The 21,575-nt window shown below is 34.0% G+C and overlaps 1 pseudogene; it reads left to right on the plus strand.

Moving 5' to 3' along the window:
- Window positions 1-530: 530 nt before the first annotated feature.
- The window catches only part of LOC105063231 (nucleolar complex protein 2 homolog pseudogene), a 29,293-nt pseudogene continuing 8,248 nt past the window's right edge, over window positions 531-21,575 (plus strand).

Here is a 21,575-nt window from a genome sequence, read left to right on the forward strand (position 1 = left end):
TACCAAAAAAAGCAAGTATTTTAATGTCAGCAAACCAAAAACCGAATACAGTTTCAATCCTTGACTTTCAGTACAAATGGCATTCTGTCTAAACCAATTTTAGTTAAGGAGGGCTGTTAAGGACATCCTGAGTTTTACCTATGTGCACATGTTTGTATTTAAATTTATTACTACTCTGTAGTATGATATAAAAAAATCTGAAATTAGAATACATTTGAAATCCTCTTTGAGACAAATCACTCCCACAGACCTTGAGGCAGTTATTCATGAACTGCAATAAACTGATGATTCTGCCCCACCATCGCTAACGTAAGATGACATAAGCCAGATTATGTTTAATTTGATTTTGTAGTCTTCATACAACCTTCTAATTAACAATCAAAAAGTCAAGATTCAGGTCTCCTCAGGCAAAGCTACAAAATCTTTAAAGGAAGAGGAAGTTGTTAGCTGTCACTGAATTTTGCTTCTGGTTTTTTTTTCCCCCAGTGCTCTGTCAAATGTCAGAGTGATAAATCAGGAATTTGAAAAGCATGTCGAAGAAGGGCAAGCACATGTTACGGCAGGCTCGTGCCGTCACCACATCAAGATTCACACCAGCACAAAGCCTCCTCGACCGAGGTGCTGTGCAACCTTCCATTGAGATGCAAGGTACTGACTTGCTCTTTCTGTCATTTCTAGTCACTCATTCAGGTTCAGCAGGGACCCATCAGATATAAAGATCAAATGACAAAATAAGCGTCCAATCATGAGTGGCTACAGCACAGGCACATCAGTATGTCCACTGTATGTCATTTTGACAGGTCTTGTCACACAAGGGTAAAGACTGATATTAACAGACATTTCAATGAGTGACTTTTTAAAAAATGGTTCTTCACTCTCTCCTTTCATGGGAGAGTATCAAGGACAAGCAAAGGTAAATCTTTTAAACTGATACTAGGTGGGGGAAAAGATTGCGTTGAAAACAAAAGTATTTTGTTAAAAATACCTGTGAAAGTGATATCCACCCTCTCACTCCAGTCCTTGAAAACTCCTCATCGGTAAAAGCAAATGCAACGTTTTAGGTGTATTTTGTTGGCAGGGCCCTCCCTGAACTGAAGTCGCACAGGCTTGTTTGTATCTCTGTCTTGTGTGTCGTCTGTCACTTAACTGTGTGTTCTGTGTTGTTTCCTTTTCCCATCCTGGGTGTCTGTTAAGCTTCAAAGGGATAAAGGAAAACAAAACTGAATATCAAGTTGAGTGTCAGCTCCTCTTCAAGCAGTGTAAGAGGCATAGCAATCCGAGCTAAGGGAGGAAACGGCTGGATCTACATGGGATTTGACTCTCCTGCGAACGAGTCTTCCTGAAAACTCCTTGAAAAGTAGCACATTGCCATTGGCCCGTCTCAGCACTGTCTCACACTTACCACCATTTATATCTGCAAGACCATGATGGAGCCTCAGCGGGTTCTGATCAGCCAGAACTTTTTTGGAACATGCTGTCATGCTGTAAGTCCTGTAATACATGACAGAACAGCAAAAAATAATCACAGTCAAGAATAGAAAAAATTCAGTCACTAAAAATGACTTAAGCTTCAATAACATGACTCTCTAAAACAGCAGATATGATCATTTTAATGTAATTCCTGTTGCTACAGAAAAAAAAAAATCCTGTAAGTAAAAAAAGTATTATAAACTTAAAGCAGTGCGACTAACTACACAATGATAAAAAGGTAAAACCACACAAAATTTAGGTTGTACTATATGAAATTGCTAATATCCAACTAGTTTTTGCCTAAAAAGATGCCAATTTCATATGGTTTGATCTAGTGTTAAAATTTTATCTGTATGAATAATATCTTTAAAGATCATGTATGCATCCATCGTTTATGCTGCAAATAAATTATTTTCATCATGAAGCATCTAGATAATCATCATATTTCAAAATTCTTCCAAAGTAGGCACCATTATAAAATTATTTATAAAGCTACCTCACTTTGTTTTATTTGTTTTGCTCTTCTTTTTCACCTGTGTGTCTGCAGAAAAGCTTGATGGCATTTAGAAATTCATATAGTATGTCATTTGTAGAAAAGAAAAATCTATTTTGTACAACTTGAGAAATATACCTCAGTTTGGTTGGGAATTCAGACATTGTTAGTGGAGGTTTATTGACCAGACAGCAGGTAAACTTTCCTCAGAAGTTAAATCTTGAGCCAATTATGCTGAAGACACAACCCTCTGACCAGAGCAGATACTGTGGGGAGATAATTAGGACTCTGGTCTCTGACATCCAGCTCACTAGTTAGAAGCAGGACCTTGCAAAGATGCCCTTCTAACACCCAAATCCTTTATTGCTTAATGAATAAATGTTAGCCCCCTGACAAGAGTGCCAGGTGGGTGATATCTTCTATTTAATGTGGTCACTGATAACTAACAGGAATAAAATGTCCCCTTGTTTCATGTCACACTAATTCAATTAGCATGTTACCACACACACAAAAATGTGAAATTACACAATGGATGTGTGAAATACAGTTCACAAACAATTTGATACTCCAGTCTCATGATATAACAAGCAATGTGAAGAATAAGTTACATGTGTATGCTTCTTTATAGACAAATGTCGTATTATCAGAAGTGTTTAGGTACTTGTAAGATAGAAATTAGTTAAAGATATGCCCCTTGTTCTTGATATATTTTCAATTTCTTATGAAATTGCATCTGACTTTGGTAACTTTTTACAATATAGACTTGTGAATTACCCATCTACATATTTATTGTTAAGAATAATATCCTTAAGTTTTTAATTTTCATATTTATGAGATAATAACATGGACTTCTACTCAGCAAGGCTCATCAATCTATAGCTACCACCAAATGTTCCATCTACCAAAGCAAAGATAAACACTGAGTCTCCAATATGGCACCCTTACTGGGATGATCAACCAGCTACCTGGCGTCAGATTGATTACATTGGACCACTTCCATCATAGGAAGTGTTTTGTTCTTACTGGAATAGGCATTTACTCTGGATAGGGATTTGCTTTCTCTGCATGCAGTGCATCTGGTAAAACTACCATCTGTATCGACCATCGTGATAATCAGTTATGTGTCATAATTTCTGCTTCCTTATATGTGTGATAATTTTTTACAGGATGCTGAACACTGTTTTATGTCTTGATTTCATTATCTTTCTTTAAAGGATGTTGAACGTTTGTTTGCTTGCTTGCTTTTCCTTGTAGATATTAAATTGTTTTGGTTTACAGTTTGATTTTTCAATTATTTTACTTCTGTGTCATCTTGATGATGATGATGATGATGATAATGATGATGATTAGATGATGATGATGATGATGATGATGATGATGAGATGATGATAATGACAACTTTACCCTAAAGTAGCTTTTCTCCAGGAAGAGTTTAATCCTCCTCTTAAAGAAAAGGAGGGCCTTTTGAGATTCTCTACTAAATGTCTCAAATGTTTAACTAGGTCTCTCTCCTCTGTTTTGTCAGGTCTCTAACACCTCTCAATCCTGTGCAAGCTATAGGAAATGTTCCACTTATAAATTATTGGTCATTGTTTTTCCCCTGGTCATTTTTCTTTTTATGGCCACGTAAAGTCTTGCCTTGAGATACCCACATCAGGATTCTGCAGCAATTCAAAGGAATACCTATGCAGATTTGGTGGGTACTTCTCTGTGCATCTTCTGCTTGATAAATGGTTTGCTCTGCATTCCAGATGCTTTAGTTCGCTTGAACTCTGTCTGTTCAGCTTAACAAGACCACTGTGTTCTGCGTGAGTTCCCCTTCCTGTCTGTGCTTTGGTAAAACCCTCTCATCAAAAAGTTAGACAGTTCAGGGCTTACTTCACTTGTTCTCTACTCTGAGGGTTCATAGTCTTATGTTACCTTTGTCCAATGCTGGAAAACAGGATTTATTTTTCACTTACTTTGTTCAGTTTTATGGTTGTTGATGGGAAAGGGTTAGTTCAGTTCCTGTAGTTAATCTTTGTGGCCAAAAGAGGAAGTCCCAGAGAATAATTTTTTAAGTGACAGATTTGATCTAGATAGAGCTTTATGAAGAAGTATGATTTAAAAGAAATTTTAGGGAGCAAAAATAAGAGAGAAAGTGTGCTGGATGGAATTTGAAAAATATAAATGACTGGCAATGAGATTAAAAGTGACAGAAGACATTCATTAATTCTTTATTTGGCTTGACTAATTTAACACACCTTAAGTGTTTGGTTCTTTCCTTTTTCTATGTGCTAGCTCTGATTTATTCTTTCTTAAAAGTATTAAGAGATAATTTAATGAAGCAATTAGATAGTATAGCTAGTTTACTCAGCATTAATAGCAGCAGAGATATTGCCCACTATGTGATTGGTGTTTTGCTCCTGAAAACAAGTGGCAAATTAAGAACCATTAATAATAATCCTTCAAGTATTAGCAATTGCATTAATAATGATATGATTAGGAAAATAAGTTTTACTCCTCAAAGATTTTATATATGATATTTTAATAGTTTTCTTGGGCTGCCACAACAAAAAATACCACAGACTGGGTGGCTTAAACAAAAGAAACTTACTTTCTCACAGTTCTGAGAAAGTTCAAGGTCATGGCGCTAGCAGAGTTGATTGGTGAGACTGCTCTTCCTGGCTTGTAGATTCCCACGTTTCAGGTGTTCTCACATAACCTTTCCTCTGTGCACATATGAAAAGAAAGAGCTCTCTCTGGTGCTCTTCCTATTCTTATGAGGACATCAGTCCTATCAGATTAGGGCCAAACCTTTACCCTCATTTATCCTTAATTACTTTCTTAAACACCCTATCTCCAGATACTGTCACACCAGGGGCGGGAGCTTCAACACATGAATTTTGAGGGGACACAATTGTCCATACTAACACCTTATTTAAGGATCACACTTTATTTCTTTAAGTTATGGGTCTATATTTTGTATAGTTGCATAAGTTTTGTTACCAAGCAAATATAAATAATCCATTTTCAGAAATGTTACATTGATTGCACAGCTATTTCTTATTTTCAAACTTTTTAATAATGAAATATACAGAAAAAGTGTATGAAGACTGTATGTATTGTTTAAAGAAAATTGCTAATGTGAACACTGCTGTTACCCTGCTGATCAAGGAACAGAACTTTCATGTTCCTTTGATACCACATCATCCAAATTCAAGCCGCTATATTCTCCCTCCACCCTATCACATCTCCTTCCTTCCTAAAGAAAACGTCTTTCCTAAATTTTATGATAATTTCCTTGCTTTCTATAGATTTGCTACATAAATATATAGATATAAACAATATAGTATTTAATGTTGCTTATACCTAATTTCTGTAAATGGAATAATACTGTGTGTCTTTTTCTGAGGCTTTCCTTTTTGGTCAATGTATTTTTGAAATTCGTTCTTTCTATCTGATGTAGCTGTAGTCAGTTCCAATACTACATAACATTCTATTGCTTGTGTTCATCATCATTTATTATGTATAATACTGATGAAGATTTGGGATGTTTTTGCTACTGCTTTTTGAATAAGTATGTTCCTGTAAGTACCTTGATGCATTTGAAAAAATTCCTCTATGATCATTTCATACCTAGAAGTTGGATTGCTGAAAACAAGTGATACACATGTGTAAACATATAGTGAAATCTCAAATTGTTTCCATTGTGGTTACCAATATGCACATTCACCAACAGCATGTGAAATCCAATATATGAAATTAAGTTTTTCTGAAACTCCAATCACATCTATGTTGAAACTTCTCTTTTTATGTTGATGAGGACTTTCATGTGTTCCAAGACTGGCTTCAGAATGGATCAGTTATTCATATCTATCTATGAATAAATTTATACTTTCTTTTCTTGAGCTTAATATGCTGAGTAAATCTATCCATTGAATTTCTGTTACAAATTATATCCATATACAAATATATTCACTCTTGAAGTTCTATTAGATTTACTTGGTTCTGTTTGAAATCTGCCTCCTCTTTCACTTTTCACTACCACTGTACTTCAGTTTCATTATCAAGGGCCTTCTCCTGACTCTTACGTTCCTTAATTGGCTCTTGTTTTGCTCTAAATTGATTCTCAATTTCAAATAATTTGCCTCTTTTTCTCATTTTTGTCTTTTTAGTTTTTAATATGATCACATAAAAGTAATTTTGCACTTTTTTCCTATGCTAATTGTCTTCCTTAATTGCCTCAAAATATTTTGTCAAGTGCCTCTGTTCCTACATTTTCTCATTAGAATTTCCTATTTTTATTACTTAGTATTCTATAAAATATTGTTCATTACATTGCTCTGAAATTAAAAAAAAAACTTAAAAGTCTTCATTCCCTTTCAGCTATCACCTTCATTTTTGTTAGTAGAAAAATAATCAGGTATCTGTCTATCTATTGATATATGTAATTTTTAAATTTAGAATGGTAACCATTTTCTTCTTTCCTAATGTGGTTTATAGGCATTTTTGTGAAAAAAAAAATTGTCTTCCAAAATGTGTCATTTCCTTTCACATGGTTCGTCTAGAAACGATGCTACACTTTCCTAACAGTGTCCAAAATTGGTAAAGATTTGAAAGATTTGTCATATAACATTAAATAAATCTGACTATTGTTAGGCAGCCATATGCCCTGAATATAACATTATTCTAAGTAACCAAATATGATGTGATGTGATACTCAGTTATGTATGCTCCTTTTCTGACATAAGAAAAATACTGCCAATGAAGGTAACTATAATGTGTATGTTTCATCTGTGCTGTATATTTAATAGAAGACTAAACATCAGTAGATTGGAGAGGAAAATTAGACACTCAAAATGACAGATTTCTAGGGTTAATAACATAGTCATCTGTTTTTGTTCCTTGGAAATAGTGAAACCTAATGTATCACTTCACCTTACATTGTTTTTCATTCAATATAGTTCACAATTTTGAAACCTAAATATTATTATGATAGGTTAATCAATACAAGTTGCATTAAAATGAACTTCAAAATGCATAACTCAGCAGCTAATGTGTCAGCATGTTGTTAATGCCAAAATTTACTGATTTGAGAAAAACTTTCATATGAAATTGGACAACAGGCATTAGTTATGTAAAGTAATACCATTTTTGGTGAGGATGATTTGAATCTATGCTTAGTAGGAATCACTGTGTCCAAGGGTGATTATAGTAGACATCAAAGCTGTAAAAGTAACCAGAAGTTCAAAATGTTGTAATTTCATCAAGTTGTAAACTTATCTGTTTGGTAGTTTGTTTCTGTATCCATTCATTCATTATGTTTCCCTTCTATAAAGTAGCGTACCTCGATTAGGCAGAATCCTGGCATATATATATATTCCAGCCTTCGTAGGATCCTATGCTATTGAGTCTGTTTGTTAAAGACTCTTATAGGGTATTTTTCCTTCCATACTTTCACTACATTTTCTTTGATTGATGGGATCATTTACTATGACAAGTAATTTATAATATCAGTTACGCTCAATACATAACTTAGTATCTTCCTGCACATATTATAGTTGAATATAGTGAGGTGAAAATGACATACTTTTTTCTTAAACTAAAAACTTTATTGTGAGGGGAGGGCATAGCTCAGTGGTAGAGCATATGCTTAGTATGCATGAGGTCCTGAGTTCAATCCCCAGTACCTCCATATAAATAAATACGTACATAAAATCTAATTACCTTCGCAGAGATTTTTTTTAAATTTAAATTTAAAAAAATAAAATAAAAATAAAACTTTATTAAAATTGTACACAATTATATTACTTTCTCTAAGCAAAGGCAGTAAGAAGCAGTCACTCTTCTCTGGCATGATACGTCAGATTACTACTGAAGTTGTTCTACTATACAGTGAGGCAAGCAAGTTATCAAAATACATAAAATTACTCTTTGTGATTCTCAAATGCACATTCATTGCAAACATTAATATTTCTGTCAGGAAAGTTACCATGTTTTGCCCTTTGACCAAATTACTTCTGACAATATAAGGGAGTTACTCATTAAAGCTCAAAGCTTTTCAATAAAAATTCGTAAAATTGAATTTAGATAACATACATTCTAAGATGATCATAAAATACTATTTAAGTAAATATCTTACACATGGTAACCAGCTGGTTTAATAAAATTCTGAGAACTAAAATTATTATGAGGATGTTATATTTACATATTTAAACAAAATATTGGGCTCTTTTTATGGAAAAAATCTATATTAGTAAATATATTTAGAGTTTGTATTTGCACATGTAGATTCATATTTTAGAATTGTCCGTTATGTGTGGATGAGTTAGTGTGAGATTGAACTGCCAATCCCCATTGAGACGTCAGGGGCTGAAATAGGAGACATTTTGTACGTCAGTATCATGACCATGGACATGTTTGTATATTGCCAGCCCATGCTATCTATTCTTGGCACCATTGAATACAATAAATCTTCACCTCAGAGACTCTAAAATGCGTTATATAGCTTCTCTTTAAAAAATACTACCATAGCTTCCTATAAAATAGGCCTGCTTGTAAAACCTAAATGTTGCAGCAACAATAGACTTCCTGCCAAATAACGTGTGACCAAGAAAAGAGTAATTGACTTTACTGGCAATGCAATGAGCTTTAGATGAACTGTATTTGTATAAAAACATGAACATCTTCTTAAAAACACATTTTATCAGGTAAAATTTGTTGAAGAAATGCTTTCATTCTGATAACTTGGAAAGGACTATTTAGATTTTCAGATAGAGTTATACAATATTTAGAAAGTGAATTTTACTCTATTCTGAACTTCTAAAAATGCCTCCATTTTGGCACCCTCTGACTGCATGACTGTGTAAAGGTGTGACTGGGTCTCTTATGCAGTCCTGCTCCTCTAAGGCTTAGAAATGTCATGAGTATTACTCTGATTAATAAGTAGAGAAAAACCCTACTCCAGAAAAACTTATTCTGGAGAATACTTTTCTCCCCACTCAGTTATGTAATCCATGTATGTCACCAGGTTCACTAAGAAAGGGCAAGCTTTTATCTATGTGTTCTTTTCTTTAGTTCTTACTCTTTTTTTTTTTTTTTGAATAAATATGTGCTATCATTATTATTGTCCAAACCCTTTAGGGATAACATGTAACTGGCTTAATAACAAATGTATAACTTAAAAAAAATTCTTTGGCATCTACAGCCAGTACAATGTTTTGTATTTAAAAGAGGAACGAAATGAAAAATGCAGCCTTCAAAATCCTAAGCTTCCATCACTAATCATCTGTGATATTAAATGTAGATAATGTATCATTTACATTTGAGCCTCGTTATGATGCTGTTCTTCAGGTTTGAGTGAAGGTTGCTTATCACAGATAAAATTATTTAGTATTGGGGAAATTAAAAGATGTTTTAAAAATACTATTCTTTGACAAATGGATACATGGCAAATTTGAAAAAAAGCCTACCTTTCTGATATGGCAAGATAGAATAAATTTTCTTGAGACATTTTCTGATTATATGGCATCATGTGCCATATATGTAAATATTGGAAATAGATGGAAGTGAATTGAAGAACTGTTTCCCCCCTTAAGGGCTGAACTATAACCGTCTTGTGACTTGAAGACATTTTAGGTACTCAGAAGGGACATAGATTTGAGGTATTGCAACTAATGTGTTAGATTACATTATATCAGTGAGTTCATATAATGTAACAGAGTAGGTTATATTTCTTTCCCCCCAAAATGCTAGGTGAATAGTTGATAATACCCTTTTAATAGATATTTGGGGGCAAAATGTTGGCTGATGGCTGACACTTGCAACACTCAAGATTTTCTTTTCAAGTCAGAATGATTGACAAAGTTTTTGGTTCCAAATGTTGATTTAAGCTTTGCGACTGCCAAGTTATTAAGATGAAGAATGAGTCTAACACCTTTTAGTAGAGGGAAATGGGAGAGCAGGACAGTTGCAATGTAACAAATATTCTTGGCAGCCCAGACACTCATTTTCTACTGTTACTCATTTTCTACTATTACAGCCAACTGCAATATTTTAGTCAAATAAAAAATATTTTATCACTTTCTCAGTTGAACTAATTTAGAGTTCTTTTTTTTTTATAAAGGTGATTATAAGTGTTAATCTCCCTGATGAATTCAGAGATAATTTGCTACTAAGAATAGTCAGTCACAAGTGATAATTTAACTTCATTGGATTTGATGACATTGAATCCACTGGTGCTTCACTAATAGTATTTTAACAAAAGATGGAAGAGTGACCTAAAGTAATTACAGAAGAAGAACTGTTCAAGATGGAAATGTATTAGTGTTCTAGGAAGGAAACATATGATATTACAATATAGTAATTGTTAAAGAATCATAAACCGGTACAATTTTGATGAGACCCAAACATAGAGATCTTCTACAAAGTTCTTCAGACCCAGTATGACATAGATGCACATCTGTAGATGAACAAAATGTAGATGTATGAAATGCAGCTGTATAGATGAACAGAAAGAAACTTGTACATCACTGTCATGGCCAATCACTTTTTATGCTTAGGTAGAAGTAGGTGGAAAGAACAAACATAGGAATCATTGGATCAGATTTTTGTCTTGGCTTTCACATTATTTTCACTTTGAGCAAGTGACTTACCTATGTTATCCCAGTGGCTGGTTTTCTCATGTGTAAATAACAGATAATAATGCCTACTTTCATTATTATGTGAACATTTCAATTCAATATATTTCAGACATGTTTTTTAAACTACTTTATTATCATTATTTTAATCATTACTATTATTATAAGAGTTGTCAATTTTGTACTTTATTCAATAATGGAACACAGGTGTGCACATAATATTGTTACTCCAAAGTGAATAACTAAAAACCATTCTACTCCTCAAAAATTTTAAAGTGACATCTAAATGCTTCATCTTAAGTACAGGTTGTTGAAATTATGATATTATTTAAGTATTGACACCAATGGGACATAAATACCATAATAAATTGATATCATCATGATTCATTTAAAAATACACAAAAAGTTATTATTTAATAGTAAGGAATTTTATACCATTAATTTTGTCTCCTTAACTTTATTCCCACTCTAATTTTGCAACACTAATTTATCCTAATATAATATAATTTTAAACTTGAAGTTCTTCTGTTGAACATCTTATCATACTTCTCTACAGATATTTATTTTTAAAATTTAATTTCCTATAGCCATAAGGCTGTATGTATTTTTAGACTGACTTTTCATTATAGTTATTATTTGTACCTAATTTATTTAAAACAGTATAATATATTATGAATTTTAATAAATACTATTTTTAAAGTAAAATTCATTTTAAAAAATTTATGAGATGATTGTGGATGACTCATTTGAAGCAATTGTGGAAATACTCCCTTATTTGCCATTCTGGAGATTTTTTCACATCAAACCAAGCACTGACCTGAGTTTTGAGATTGCCATGTGCCTTTTTTTTTTTTTTTCAAGGATCATTGTTAAAGGGGACATGGAAAGGAGAACCTGCAGGGCAAACAACGTTTCAGCCTGATCAATTTTATAATAGACAGCAAATAAAATTTAAAAATATAATCTCTGTCTTCTTTAAAACTATTAATGCTTTAATAGCCCCTTTGGTAAAACTTCGGGAACTGTCAAGGGTATGAATTAGAAAACCATTTTCCTAACATTCGATTGCTCCCTCAGAATATAAAACCTCTCACGCTCTTTATTGATTCTGAATAGTCAATCATCTTTCCAGTCTGTTTTCATCAGTGACTGAAACTGTCTCAGCTGTAATTGAAATGGAATAAAATAACTCAAAAGAGGTCAAGTGGACCTAAATTAGTCTAACCTAAGTAGAACCTAGTCAGATCAATCATGGAGAGAATATTTGTGTGTTTCCAAGCCTTGGCCATTCTCTCCAATTCTGTAATTCAGAAGATTTAAAGGCTCTGAAATACAGGGATACAAAGAGCCACTGTTATAATTAACAGAAAATAGTAATTATTGAACGACTTACACCATAGGTGGCTTGGCAAGAGGCTCTAAATACCCTCAAGTTTTAAATCAATATAGAGTGGTAAAGAACTAGGTTTACGGCATTGAACTCAAAGAGCAGCCCGAGGCAAAGAAATCTCCAACAACATTGTCGTGGGGGCCTTAGCAATAAGTTTATAATGTGATAATGAAGAAACTGAATTTAGAATCACATACCCATTAAAGAATAGTTTAGTTCTGTTTGTTCACTTGTTTGCTTGTCTGTATAACTCAAGCAGAGACATTTGAGCTCAAGTTTAGTCACCTTTGCAGAGGAGGCAAGGGTGAAGGGCAGAGCTCCTATGTAATTTAAAAAGTGTTTTCAGAGCTCTGTCTTCTGTAAGACCTTTGAATCACCCTAATTAAAAGGGATTGTATGCTATTTTGTGGTTCTTGATTTATATTCATAGATTTGGGGGTTAAACATAAGGAAATGAGCAATCACCTAGGCCAGCACTCTCATTTGAAAAAGAAAAAACAGTGATGCCATTTCCAGGAGCACACAGATAAAGCAGAATTAAGTTTAAAACATGATCTCAGTTCAGTGTTTTTCCCCTCTGTCTTAGTTCTCAAAGTGTGGTCTCTGGACCAGCAACATCAAAATCAACTGGGAACTTGTTAGAAATGCACATTTTCTAGCCCCACCTCTGACTTGTTGGATCCCAAACTCTGAGTCCGGGACCCAGCAATCTTTGTTTTAAAAAGCCTTCTAAGTGATTCTCATACAACAGAACATTTGAGGACCACTGTTTAGAAAACAGAGATCAAGATTTTAAAACAATTCTAACAGTGATGTCTTACATGGCCTTGGTTTTGGTACACTGAGGTGACATCTATGTTGCCTCTGGAAGGCCACTGGGCACCATCTTGTCACAAAATAGAAGTTGTACTGTAAAGTGTTAAAATTTTGACCTATAAATATCAGTTTCTAAGTCCACCTCTCATTCATTTCAATTTCTATATTATCTTGGTAAAAAAAGATTACAGACTGTAATTTTAACAATGCTTTTTATATTTATTAAAATTCTAAATGGGGAGGAAATAATGGGAACAAACAACAGCCAGAAGGCAAGAAACATTTACCTCAACTCTTAACACATAGATATAACAGATTATTTTTCATATGTGATGGAACCAGAGATCACCTCTACTGTCAACCTTATGCTCACAGTGAGCTATCTGAAGGGAAAAATCTGATAATGTATATTTTCAAATAGGTCAAATTTACATTTTTTAGAAGTTTAATTATTTTGAAAAGAAGACAGTTATAGTAACTCTTCAAAAGGAAAAAAAAGTGTGAATAATTTTGAAGTTCTACAGAGGGATCCTGACTTTAGAATTAAATTTTTATTTTTTTAGAAAATTTGACAAGAGTAAGTTTGATTATGGAAAGGCTGATTTCCTCATCAAATCCAAGGAATAGATATGTACACTATTGAGAGAACAGAATGAAATATTTTAAGGTATGGACAGCTGTGTATATAAAGTGCAATAATCTCTGATAATCAACTACTATAACTATAATCATGTTTATAATCAAATAGAAAATTTAAATTCTTGTTTTCAAATCTTTAATTTATTAAATTGCTCCTGTCACTCAAGATACTTTAGTATACCATCATTTTATAAAATAAACATAAAATTAGTATACAATACAGATTATCATACATTAGAAATGATATTTTAAAAATGTTAACATATGACATTTTAATGTTTTCTTTATAGCCAAAAATTTTTAATCATGAAATGGGTTGTAATAGAATGAGTAAATTACCTAAAAATGCCTTTAAGAATTATAATTTTTATCCTGAAGAATGAACACTTCCATACACCTTTCTCATTCATATTTACTTTTATTATTCAATAAATTTAGAGACACATAAAGAAAAAGAGAATACAGGCTCTTTAGACATCTTTCCCATATGCTTCCAATATACAATTTGGAAGGCAGAAGGGTGGTTGGTTGCTAAATTACTGAATATATTTCCTTGGAGTAAAAAGAAAAGTGCCTTTGTAGAAGTGCTGTGGAATTTTCCTTTTAAACATGGTGGAATAATTTCTTACCATCTGTAGCATTCATTTTAAAAATGTAAACAGTGGTATATTTGCCATCTGCTTGAGAGACTTTTTATCATAGTTTTGAATCTGCCATTCAATGATATCACCAATTTCATCATCTAAGGATGATGCTTAAAACTATGATCAATGACATTTTTGGTAGCTAAGCTTGCATGCTGTGGAAGTGAAGCAGCAAAGGGCTATAAAGATGGCTAGTAACAGCCGTAATAGTTCTGTTAACACCAATAAAACAGTATAGAATAGCTACTTAAAAGCATTTAACATCTTGCTGAAGGTGAAGAGAAGAGTATCTGCAGAGTGAGTGCTGCATATCAGCTCATTCCAGGTAGCTGTTAAACAGGTAAATCACACCCCAAGCCCTTCCCACACCCTTGGAAACATGTTGAAAACTGATACTGTGCACAGAAATTTTCATCAGTTTTTCTACACAGCCTAATGTTTCAAGATAATTAGTGAGTTTCTCTACATATTTGAAGAAGCTAAATATAGACTAACTAAAAATTTACTGAGTAGATAAAATCAAAGTATATAAATAAAGACATTTATCTTCAAGAAAATGCCAATGGACCCATTAGGATTTCCTGTTGTAAGGTGGCATAAACACTCAGATATCCGTAGACTAAATTTTCAAGGATAAGTTAATAGTTCTCATGGAATTCAGAGACCTACAAGGTTATGAAATTGGCATATTTAGACAAGAGCAAAACAAAATCACTCTCATGATAACACATTATTTACAAAGAAAAAAATTATTTTAAGATGTATTTCCTTCAAGTTACAAAAAAATCAAGTCATTCTTGGGTAATGCTTCACTACTTACTATTTTTGTCCTGGCACAGAGTAGTGAGGCAAACCTGGAATAAAGTCAGTAGAATAAGAACAGAACAGAGAGGAGAGAAGGTCATATCCTTAGTGAACCTCACTGAATGGTAAATGGACGTTCAGCCTATACTGATAGATCTTCAAGTTAATACTGTGGCTGAGTATTGTCAACTGAAAGAAAAATGCACAACATAAGAGCTGTGAGTTGAGTTTTGTTCAGGTCTTACTGAGGACTATAGCCCGGGGAACAGCCTCTCAGTGAAGTAACTCAGAACTGCTCCCGAGAGGTAGGGGGAGGAGTCAGTATATATACATTACAATATAGATACAGTATGATTTTGGCTAGGGAACACATGCAGTCAAGCATAAATGTCTGCAAAAGGTTACTGCTAGTCACGAGGAACAGCTATCTCAGTTAATGATTTTAATGCTTTTTCTGTGTATGGGAAGATTCAAGAATCCGGGTTCATTAAAATTCTTCCTGAGATATATCTAACTATCCAAGGGACCTGTTTTCAAAAGCACAGAGTGCCTCATGCTGTTTTTCCTCCTGAATTCCTTTCAGGGTGTACTGTAAGTCAGCAACTGCAGTGACTCATGACTTAATCCTTGTAGAACCAAATGATGAGAAACAGTCTTTGTTTTACAGTATTATTTGTATTAGTAAAAGTACATATTTAAATAACCATTTACATCCCTTCTTATGGACATGGGTTTTGTAGTAGTTGTAATTTTCCGAAACCCAGACAGAGAGCACATTTTCCAGTAAAGTGTCACTAATGTAAATTTGTCATCCCAGAGGAGAATGTGGTTAGGAAAGTTTATCTATCATAATTTGCTGATAAATTTATTTGAATATAGTAGTTTATTTGGGAAAAGACACATGGGGGATTTTCAGACAATATCATTTTGTTCCTAAAATATCAAGAAAACTATTATATAATATTTGTAGCACAAAAGGCTACAGTAAAATAGCTTGGCATGAGATAAATGCACAAAAATCAATGACTTCCCTATATAACAGACAGCAGAAATTATAAGAAAAATGTGAATCTATTCAAAATGACAACAAAGTATATATAATAACTAGGAATAGGAGTGACAGGAAAAGATGAAAACTTTACCAAGAAACAAAAAGACTGAATAAAAGGCAAGACACATCATAGGCTTGAATGAGTGATAACATATAATAGGTTAAGCATGTTTTAAAGCCTCTTTGGGAAAAACAAGAAAGATGATTCTAAAACCATTTGGAAGAACACTCAGAATATCATAGTTCAGGCTTATTGAATACAATAAGTACAGTACTGTGAGTTATAAGAAATATATACATTCAAGTGGCCAAAATATGTATTTCATCTTCATCCAGAGTTCCCAGCTCACAGCTCCTAAAACCTTCGCAATTTTCTAAGTGATGAGAGTGACAAATATCTCTTGTTATGTTAATTAAGTGACTTTTAGACCCACCAAAGGGTGGGGGTTGTTGCCAGGAGAACCAACCATGTGATTAGTGGGTTGGAACTTTCAATTCTACCCCTTGATCTCCAGTGAGGAAAAGGGGCTGAAGGTTAAATCAACTGCCAGTGGCCAATGATTAATCAATCATGACTATGTAATGAAGCCTACATAAAAACCCAAAAGGATGGGATTTGGAGAACCTCTGTAAGTGCATAGAGTTTGGGGAGAGTGGTGCTCCTGGAGAGGGCATGGAAGCTCCTCACTCTTTCCTCACAGCTTGTCCTGTGCATCTCTTCAATCTGGCTGTTCCTGAGTTACATACTTTTATAATAAACTGGTATATAGTAAGTGAAATGTTTCTCTTGAGTTCTGGGAGCCATTCTAGCAAATTAATTGAACCCAAGAAAGGAGAGTCTTGGGAACCTCTGACTTATAGCAGAGAGTCAGCAGCACAGGTAACAACCTGAGCCTATGACTGGTATCTGAAGGGAGGGGTGAAGGAAAGTCCTGTAGGACTGAATCCTTAACCTGTGGAATCTGATGCTATCTTCAGGTAGATAGTGTCAGAACTGAGTTGAACTGAGCTAAATTCTTGGGCACCCTGTTGGTGCTGTCCCTGCCGCCCATCCACCACATCAGAATTTGGTCCAGAACCCTTTAAAGTGAGGCATAAAAGGAATTTACTTGGTCTATTGGCTATTTAGACATACAATAATTAAAACACTGTGGTACTGGTGTAGACCTGAGGAGTGAACAGAATGAAAGAAACTGCCTCCAAATGAATATTAATATATATAATTACTTAATATTTAAATAAAGCAAATAAGTTCAACTAATAATATTGGGGAAATTGAGCTCTATTTAGAAAAGAAATTATTAAAATCTTCCCCAGAAACCACAAAATAAATAAATCTTTGATGGATGTATTAAAGAGCTAAATATGAAAGATGAAACCATAAAAGCCCTAGAAGAAAGTTTTAGATAAACAGTTAAATTACCATTGAGATAGAATTTTCTAAATATGACAAAAATTATTCAATAATATTAAAACTGTATTAAATTATGGTACATTAAAAATATATTATAAAAGCTAAAAGGAAAAGTGGTAATCATATTTGCAATAAGTATGACAAGTTTAAACAGCTTTTTAAAAATCATCAGGAAAGCACTATAAGAAATAGTGTCAGTTAACATGGAAAAACAATTCACAGAAAAAAATGGGAGCTAAACAAGAAAAAAATGTGCAATTGTATTGGTAATTAAGGAAACAGAGATTATAACAATGAGAGAGGGCTTTTTTCTTGTCATATTATAAAGGTTTAAGAATTTTACATGTTACCATCTAGTAATTTCACTTTTAGCAATCTTCTTTAATAAGCTTAGGATCCAAAACATATTACAGTACAACAGAGAAAAATTCAAGACTCTTCAGACATCCAAGGCCAGAAGAATGACTTTAAAAATCATGGCACAAACACAAAAAAGAATGCAGTCATTAAAAATTATAAGTGTGAATTAGAGTTTCCTCCGGATATAACTGGATTTCTATGCTGCACACCAGAAATTAACACAACATTGTAAACTGACTATACTTCAATTGTATATATATATAAAATTTTGATTCTTCTTCTTCCTCTTCTTTTCCATTCCTGGACAATTTGGACTCAAAATCATTAGATAGGACAGAGAAAGTTAGATATTTTTAATATCTATATATTGAAAACCACAATTTATTCCAATACATTCAATTCTAATCCAATACCACATAGTTTATTTTACTTCTCTCCCTTTCCAAATTTTTTAATCCCTTTTTCTTCATTGAAAAGCCAATTTTCACTACCCTTCACAAATCTACTTTCTGTATTTAAAACATGTCCTCTGGGGCAGAATTGCAGATGCTCTGAGTGGGATAATGGTGACTAAGTAGGGTAGGGAGGGCATCTGCGTTGGATGTCAGAGCCTGGGCAGGGTAAGGAGAGTGTCCCCTACAGAGGATAGTAGGGTATAGAGCTGGAGCAGGGTGAGGAGAGCATCCGTGCATCGGGTCAGGGTGGCCGTGTGTGAAGTGTCTGAGTCAAAGTGGCATGAAAAGGGAACCCAGCACAGTGCGCTGGAGCCTGAAGCAGGGTGAGCAAGGCATCCATGTAGGGAATGTAGATGGGGCACAACAGAATGTGTAGCTGTGAGAAATAGTGAAAGCTGGTTTCTCACTGAAGGAGAAGGGATTACCACATTTGGAAAGGGAGAAAAGCGGAATAAACGATGTGGTATTGATATGAACTTGTGATTTTCAATATGTAGATACAGATAAATGTAGAAATAATTGTGTGTGTGTGTGTGTATGGAGGAGAGAAAGAAAGAGGGATGGTTTACATTGCACTTATGTGGAAGAACACTCTTGTTAGTAGAAAGTACATAAAGAAATTAGGAGATGACAGGGTACCAGGTCAACAACGTACTTTTAAAAAATACATTAAAATATTTTAAAACATTTATCATGAAAGAAGATTGAATATTATCAATAGATTTTTCTGAATTTATTGATAGGAACATGTGGATTTTCTCCATTTAACTAATGGATTATTAGTGCAGTACATCGATAGGCTTCTGTGGAGAAATATATGTGTGTGTGTGTGTGTGTGTGTGTGTGTGTGTGTGTGTGTACATAGACATATGTATGTATATATTTCCCCCAGTATTTTTCTTTTTTTATATTTAAAACATTAGATAACATGCTTACATAAAAATGAATATGTAGGTATGGTGCAAAATAATATTTATAAAACTAACACCTATTTGTTTTATCCACCTCAAGAGATAGAAAATTGTCAATAACCCAAAGGCTACCCATAAATAAATAACAGCCAAGATTTTGTAAAAAAAGCAACTGTGTGATGCATACAAAAGTGGGGATCATGATCATCACAGAGAGGAGGAGAAATGGACCAGGGTGAGAGAGAAGTACACAGAGTGTTTCTCTACCATTGCTAATTTAATTATGTGAATTATTTTATTATCTGTGTCTTACAAAGTTATTAAAACATTCCCATGTATTATGAAATGTTTCACAATAAATTCTAAGAGAGAGAATGAATTGCTGCCCAGAAGCCCCAAATAGGTTAGGAGACAATAGTCTCAGGTCACTTTAAATCAATTCCACTTTCTTGGATCTGATAAATCCAGCTGTCTTTAAGCATGATTTAAAATCCAGGCAGCTCTGTCCCTGACATGGCACAGAAACACTCATATATCTTTTGCTCCACAACTGTTAGACTTATAAGACTGTTGAAGTATAATCTTCAAGTAACTTTGACCCCCTTTGTCTCTTTAAAATTAATTCAGTTGATTGAGATTTGCTTCAATAAATCCAAATGTGGCAGTGTAGAAGGAACAAGCTGGGCATGAACTGATGACTGTTCTCCTTGGTGACAGATGCATGCAAACTCATTTTACGATGAACTCTATGCTTCTATATATTTGAAATTTTCTGTAATGAACAGTTTAAAAACTGAATCCAGTGGCCCAAATTTTTCCTTGCGTGTGCATGAAAACTGTCAGTCCCCTAACTTTTCTGGCTACTCATAGGCAATAAAAATCATAGTGTTGCTTTAAGTCAGGAAATTATGTCTCAATTCAGAAATTATAATTGCAAGACCCTGTATAATGATAAACCTCTTATATTATAAAATTAAATCTTTCCCTCCCTAGTTATGACATTCTGTGGGGAAGAGGCCAGCAGATAGGGTAGGGTGGCACTGTGGTTCATTTTTCTTTTCTTATTCACTTGTCCTTTTGCAAAAAGAGGATTCTGATCTCTCTCAGGTTTGCGTTTAGAGAGGAGAGTAAGGGGGAACAGGAGAATTCTTACATGACTAGTGCCGTAGCTAGATGGCTTTGCAGGCTCCGGGCATTGCTGGTGTTGAAAGCCTATTCTTACAGGGCTCCTTTTTTAGGGATTTTTCAGAGGTCCCACTGGGAATATCTACTGCGCTGCCCGTGAAGCATTTTCCTCTCACTTTCACTCTTCTCATCTTGTTTTTTTGCTGATCCACTCTACTCTAAAGAGACCCTTCAGAATAAAATATTACCAGGCCAGCCCTCACCCTCTTGTAGCCCACCATCCATTCTGGGAACCATTCACCTATTTTTTGCTCCAATGAACTCTGGAAGTGCGGACACCTCTTGTTCAACTCATCTGTCAGCTGCTGGCTAGATCATCTATAACTCTTGTATTTTTCAGGTGAAAAGCCGGACAGCAACCCACCATTCAGTACTGTAGGTCACATTATTAAACTTTCTCAGCAGTTTTCTTGAAAAGTCTCCTCACCAGGCTTGAACAATTTCTACCCTTACTGTACAAGTTTCAATGGCTGTCTCCAAAGAAATCCTCTTTGTAAATCCACCCTTCTTCATCTCAATAATATGAATGAAGACCTTTGGTTTGCAAAACCCAGTTTTGATTCTTTATTTTGAAAATTTCCATCTTGGGGAGACCCCACGCTGATATCTGATCTCTTTCAATTTACTCTTCTATAATAAAGAGACATGCTGAAGCAATCTCGGTGCTGAGTTGGATGATCCCTGAAAGATGACAGTGAATGGAAATATAGTCAAAAGAATTAAGGTTAGTAAATACCATGATTTTTTTTAAAGTGAGCCTTCTGAAACCAGAGCTAAATGGTAAGAGGTTTTTTTTTTTTTTTGGAATTGCTAGAATGAATTAGCAAGCATATTTTGACTAATATTTCAGTAATAATATGATGAGAATGAGGATCCAAAGTGGGCTATTATTAATAAAAACAGATGTGTCGTCAGCACATATGGATCTAAATAGAGATCACTGTCAATAAAAGCAATTATGTTAATCTTGAGATTAGTAAGGCATTTAGCAGTTTCTTTGGTACCCTCAATTTTCAGATTAGGCTTAATATGTGCTGAAAGACAGTGGTATGACATATTTTGTTGACTATTGTTATAAAAGATATCAATCATAATTGTGTCAGTATAGAAGGAAGTCACCCATGGAATACTTATTACTCACTCTTACTCAACATTTTAATTGATGATTTAAGAAAAAGTATGTCTAATGTGCAGATAATACATTAATATATTTTTACTTTTTTGTAGTGTCTAACTTGCTTTCTGACTAAATTACCAGTTAAATATAATTTTTCATTTATTGTTTTGTCCTCAACCTTTGAAACTTACAATTTTAAATAGCA

Source organism: Camelus bactrianus, chromosome 7 (assembly GCF_048773025.1).
Source record: "Camelus bactrianus isolate YW-2024 breed Bactrian camel chromosome 7, ASM4877302v1, whole genome shotgun sequence".
NCBI classification, from domain to species: domain Eukaryota; kingdom Metazoa; phylum Chordata; class Mammalia; order Artiodactyla; family Camelidae; genus Camelus; species Camelus bactrianus.